The sequence below is a fragment of the Elgaria multicarinata genome, chromosome 12, assembly GCF_023053635.1.
Source record: "Elgaria multicarinata webbii isolate HBS135686 ecotype San Diego chromosome 12, rElgMul1.1.pri, whole genome shotgun sequence".
Classification (NCBI taxonomy): domain Eukaryota; kingdom Metazoa; phylum Chordata; class Lepidosauria; order Squamata; family Anguidae; genus Elgaria; species Elgaria multicarinata.
In genome coordinates, this window is record NC_086182.1 from 16427623 (window position 1) to 16434392 (window position 6770).

Below are 6770 nucleotides of genomic sequence, written 5' to 3' on the forward strand. Positions count from 1 at the left end.
ACCTATTCTGTTTAGAATAGGTAAGCGCACGCAGCATTACAGCCTCAAAATTAGACATGCCTTAGTTCGTACAAGCAAAATTGCAAATGTACCTAGTTCGAGAGAGATGCAAATTGCTGCACCCTGAGCAAATCTTATTTTATTTTACGTCATCTGAGAAGTAGGGGAAAATAGAAATCACATTTTTTCCCTAAAGAAACACAAGTACATTATTTGGACAAAAGCACTGTCATGCACTCCGAATAGTTTTGGGATATCGAGTTAATCTCTACAACAGATTCGGAAACATAAGAGTACACCACTACTGTATACACAGGAATTAGTACTTACTGTTGTATGTTGTTTTACATAAATGTCTTTCTAGTACACATTTTGAGTACTAAAATCTTGCCTTAAAAAGCATTTCACTTGTTCAAAACAAAACAAAAATATTTCATAGGAGGGATTCCCATGCCTGTGTTCCCCCAAATTTGCAATAAAATAAAAATCCATTGGGGTAAAAGGGCTCCTCAGAAAAGAATGAGAAAAACTGGGCTCCCCCCAATTTTCCCCATCTCCCAAGCCTTCAGATCTCTGGGCATTTGTGTAGGTCTTTACTCTCCCCTGTCCCTGCTAGTTATCACACTCCAGTTTCCAGGACAAAAGGGGCTGAGATGGGCTTCTGCTAAGATGCAAAACTACAGAAGCAGCCACTTTGATCTATTACAGTTTCTTCAGTGCAAATGCACACTCTGCTCTAAGCCAAACTTCATTGGAGCTATCAACATGATTTTGGCCTTATTGAACATAAGTAGAGCCATGCTGGATCAGACCAAGGGTCCATCTAGTCCAGCATTCTGTGCACCCAGTGGCCAAGCAGCTATTGACCAGGAACCCACAAGCAGGACATGAGTGCAATAGCACCTTCCCACCCATGTTCCCCAGCAACTGGTATTCATGGAGGTATTACATAGGCTTTGCAGCCTTCTCCTCCAGGAATTTGTTTAAATTTTGTCTAAAGCCATCCAAATTGTTGGCCATTACTACGTCTTGTGGTAGCGAATTCCATAGTTTAACTGTGCTGGGTGAAGAAATCTTTCCTTTTACCTCTCCTGAATCTCCCACTAATCTGCTTCATGGGATGACTCCCGGTTCTAGTATTATGGGAGAGGGAGAAAAATGTCGCCCTATACACATTCTCCACACCATGCATACTTTTGTACACCTCTCTCATGTCTCCCCTTAGCCTCCTTTTTTCCTATTGAATGCTTCTCTATAAAATAAACAGCACATTCCTCCAGTTAGAAAGCTAGGGTGTCAGGGAAACTGTCACATTCCACTGTGACTTCCAAACACAGGGCAATGATGTTTAAAAATACTTCTACGTTTATTTAGTGTTTTGGGGGTATTCAGGGAGATTAAGGCTCCAGTCCTTTACACATTTACAAAGGAATACATCCCAGTGAACACAGCGAAGCTTCCTACATTGCCAGGCCCAGCAACAACTCTGGCAATGTAGCTCCCATATTGTAGGTGGAGGGCCTTGTCTTGCTTAAGATTTCTGAAGGCACTAATATTTGCATGGGAACTTTGCAGCTTGTGTCAGTAGCATTCATAGGGCAAATTCTCACTGCAGTGATGAACCATGTTTGAACTGAGCCATTTTAGTCTTCAGATGGGTGCCCATCACATAGAAAGCTCCTCCATTACCTCACCACCAGCATCATTCTAGTCTTTAAAGTCCCCTAACCTGCTAGTTTTCTACATAGAGGGCTTTTTGGGTGAAGGAGCATTGTGAGATTGGCTTCCACCTATAGTCTCAAGTGGCATTTCACAGGTATGCCACCACTGTGAAAATTTGGTCTGAGAATGGTAGTGGTCTGAGCTGTGAATTCCCCAGGTCAAATGTCCACTCAGCCAGAGATAAAGGGGGTTATTCCCACCTAGTTTCTTCTTGTCCAAAGCTACATCTAGACATGTTTCCTGGTGCTAATAAACCACTACTGTTTCGTTCTAACTTACAAGTGGAATTGGCATTGACTTCCCACTCAAGTGCAGGGATGCTGCACTATTTTCAGTCTGTTCATCCTGCTATACTCCATCCACACCAGTGGGACTCCTTAGAAAACATGTCAGTTTAGGGTGCAATACTATGTTGGGAATTGACATATTTCTTAAGGAGTCAGTGCAATTTGTTTGTGCGTCTTGCTGACTCCTTAGGAAACACTAATTTAATCATTTAAAAAAAAAAAATCAAGAAATTAAAAGTCTAAAAACTGTAACCATTTCAAGTTGGGAATATTTAAAGTCCAACCTAAACCTAACTCATTTTGTGTTGTTTTGTCACATGTTCCAGAATTGTTAGCATTACATGTCAGTATTACATATCTTTAGAATTTCAAGAACATGCAGTATTGGGGTTTTTAAATATGAGACTTTTTTTTTTTTTTTAAAGTATATATTTATGGTTTTGAAATGTGAAGATATGCTTTCTAGGATGTAGGAGAACACTAGTCTTTTGAAATGAATTTTCCAAAGATTGTTGCTCATTATCTTATTAGGATTATTCAATCCCTAACAAGTTGTACCTATTTTCTAGGTTTCTGCATTTCAATTCAACCTATGTATTCTTTTTTATCTTGATGTAATTGATAAGACAATACCATACCTACTTTAGATTTCTCTATCTCATTGAAATAAAATCTTTTAAAAGGAATGCAACTCCCTTGGTTTAGGAGATAATATAATAACATACATCTGCTCCTTATTCATCCAATATCAGTATTGCTTCTAAAAGGAGCTTTTCATCTTCAAAGCACAGTGCTTAGATTAACTCACCACACCTTAAGTTTCCCTTTGAAGTCTCAGATAATGCCCATTGTTTTCAGCAGCATCTGACTCTTGACTGTCACAGGAACTCTTTGAAGTACAAACCCATTTTATAGACTAAGAAATCAAGGTGCAATTTACTAATAGCACTGAGAGAAGGTGAAACTAGATGACTGGCATTAAATATACATATCTGAAATCCAGTGATTGGGAAACCCCTCTTTTCTATTGTTGTTCTTTAACTAACAGCAGCTGTAGTGGCCCCAATCCAGGTTGGGAAGGGGTGATGGTGGGGGATAGCTGCAGTGCTTTGAAGGCAAATAGCAGCTTGCTGGTGGGCAAAACTGTGAGCAGGTAAATGGTTCAGCTGAGAAAGGCTTCAATCCCTTCTCCCAACTACTTTCTAAAGTTTTCACACTAGAATTTCATATGCATCTTTTTTTTAGTATTGTAGGTGTCATTGAGCAGATCTGGCTCTCTTGATGTCTCAGTTGGAGGATTCCTGAGTCCTGTTGCCCCAGCAGATGTGGGGCATCCACAGGATAATGTCCCCTTCCACTGCCACAGAGCACTAAGACACTGGGCCTGTTCAGACAACATGCTAAGCCATGGTTAGGCCACTAACCCATTTGCCGCAAATGGTTGGTGAGCGTGTTTAAACTGTGGTTATGTAGCCACCATGGTTAGGAATGGTTCACACAGCATGCTAAGTCATGGTTCACATGACACGCTGAGCCATAACGTGGCTCAGCATATCATCTGAACAGGGTCAGTATAACACAAAATGTTAAAGTCCAAAAAGGGCAGCAGGGCCTTTTGGGCAAATGGTATGGATGACCCAGACTTGATGCAGAGTGTACTACAGCAAAGGTGGACAGGAAATATGATTTCTGGCTCCCAGTGTAGGACATCAGAAGCTGCCTTTTACTGAGTCAGTCCATCTAGCCCAGTACTGTCAACACTGACTGGCAGGGGCTCTCCAGAGTTTCAGGCAGGAATTTTTCCAGCTCTACCTGGAGATACCGGAGATCGAACCTGGGTCTTTCTGCATGCAAAGCAGATGCTGTACCATTGAGCCACAGCCTCTTCCAAGGCCTCCTGTTTCACAAGAGAAGCAATGAAATAACTTCCCCAGTCCTGCTCTAAGTTTCACTGCTGAAATGAAGATAGTTCAGTGGATGTTTATGTGGCAGGACTGTGCACTCTGTTCAGTTCTGGTGCTCAAAATAAATTCCTGAGCTCAGAATTCTTTTTTTTAAAAAAAAAAAAATTCTAAAGATATGTCTTTTTCACCAGGCACTGCTTGGAGATTCTTCAGGTTCTAAGAAAAAGAGAAGGTAGACCCTGCAAGCCTGAAGTCTGTTTAACCCTGTCCTAGAAGATAGCAGCCTTCCTTCAAAGGAAGATATGTACTTGGCTGGGTGATAAAATGAAACACACTTTTCACTGTAAGTTGGACCCAGAGCTGTTGCTAAAGCAACCTTCCTCAGCTTGGCATCCTCCAGATGACTTGAACTACAACCCTATCATTCCCAGCCAGCATTGGCTTCCCCAGCCTGGCGTTCTCCAGATATTTTGGACTATGAACCCCATCATCCTCACCAACATGCTGTCTAGGGAAGATAGAGGGTGTAGTCCGATACACCTGAAGGACGCCAGAATGGGGAGGCTGTGCTACATTGCCTTCTACTTTGCTGGGTAGAGGCTGCTGTCCGTTACTCAAGGTGCTGAAAACCGCTGGGAAATTCTTCTAGAGTTATTGCTCCTCGCCCTTGCCAGGTTTCATCACAGGCTGAGCTAGTGAACTGGGTGCTCCATTGGTCCATATAGAAGAGTGCATTAGGGCTGGTTTTACATCACTGCTTCTCAGCAGCCCTCCAATAGCACTCTCCACCAAGAGTTGTGAGGCCCAAGTCCCATGGTGCCATACCAGACTCCTGCAGGATGGTTTTACTTGTATTTAGATTGCTATCCTATGCATAAACCAGGGGGTAAAATTATTTATTTTATTTTTATTTTATTTTATTTATTACATTTTTATACTGCCCAATAGTCGAAGCTCTTTGGGGGAGTTCACAAAAATTAAAACCATGAAGAGCGTAAAAACAACCAACAAATTTAAAACAAATACAAAATACAAAATCCATTTAATTCACTGACGCTTACTTCTGAGTAGACATGCGCTAGATTGCGCTGTAATTTATCGGGTTTTAGTATTTTGCAAGGAGGAACACCTAGATGTTTTTAATATATGTGTTTTCCTGTTGCTTCTTTTTAACATATTCATGGGGAGGCAGGTTTATTTTTATTTGATTTTTTCTTTAGTAGCTTGCTTGAAAGGACTTTGTTTTGTTTTGTAACCCTTAAAGACAGCAGATACAACTAGGTCTAGAGATGTATACAAAATCTTTTGGCCAGGAGGAGGAAGAAAAATTGTGACACCACTTGGTGGCAGTAAAAACCTAACACAGAAAGTTTAGGTCTAAAAGGAGTAAGGGACCTGAAGGGAGGGTAACACAGATAGACTGTATAGCTCAAGAGAGTCAATCCCCACTTTTTCTTCTCTTCTAGGAAAAAGAATCCATGAAATAGAATCCATGTAAATCTCACAGCACATTATCAGACAACTAACAAAGTATCTTCTATAACCATGATTTCCAGAGGGGTAGCTTGCCCTTTTGTTGTTTATTCGTTCAGTCGCTTCTGACTCTTCGTGACTTCATGGACCAGCCGACGCCAGAGCTTTCTGTCGGCCATTGCCACTCCTAGCTCCCCCAAGGTCGAGTCCGTCACCTCCAGAATATCACCCATCCATCTTGCCCTTGGTCGGCCCCTCTTCCTTTTGCCTTCCACTTTCCCTAGCATCAGCCTCTTCTCCAGGGTATCCTGTCTTCTCATTATGTGGCCAAAGTACTTCAGTTTTGCCTTTAACATCATTCCCTCAAGTGAGCAGTCTGGCTTTATTTCCTGGAGTATGGACTGGTTTGATCTTCTCGCGGTCCAAGGCACTCTCAGAATTTTCCTCCAACACCACAGTTCAAAAGCATCTATCTTCCTTCGCTCAGCCTTCCTTACGGTCCAGCTCTCACAGGCATAGGTTACTATGGGGAATACCACTGCTTTAACAATGTGGACCTTTGTTGTCAGTGTGATGTCTCTAGTTGTACCAAAAAAGAACAGCAGGTTTCAGGACAAATAAAAGGAAGTACATCTTCACACAGTGCATAGTTAAATTATGGAATTCACTGCCACAAGATGTAGTGATGGCCACCAATTCTGATGGCTTTAAATGGGGGTTGGATAAATTCCTGGAGGAGAAGGCTATTGATGGCTACTAGCCTGGATGGTTATGTGTTACCTCCAATATTTATTTTTATTATTTATTTATTACATTTATTACAGCTGAAGCTCTCTGGGGGGTTCACAAAAGTTAAAACAGTAAACATTAAAAAGTATACAAAATTTAAAAACCATCAGAAAAATAAAAACAACAGTATCCATTTAAAAAACAACAGTTCTGGGGGCAGTTAGAAAACAAACTTAGCATTGTTAAATGCTGTTAAATGCCTGGGAGAAGAGAAAAGTCTTGACCTGACGCCTGAAAGATAACAGTGTTGGTGCCAGGCAAGCCTCATCAGGGAGATCATTCCACAGTCGGGGGGCCATCACCGAAAAGGCCCTCTCCCTTGTTGCCATCCTCCAAGTTTCCCTCGGAGTAGGAACTCAGAGGAGGACCTTAGATGTTGAGTGCAGTGTACAGAAAGGTTCATGTCGGGAGAGGCGTTCCATCAGGTATTGTAGTCCCAAGGCAGTAAGCCTATAGTCACCAGTTGCTGGGGAACATGGATGGGAAGGTGCTGCTACACCATGTCCTTCTTTGTTGGTCCCTGGTCCACAGCTGGTTGGCCAATGTGTTAACAGAGTGCTGGACTAGGTGGACCCTCGGTCTGATCCAGCAGGGC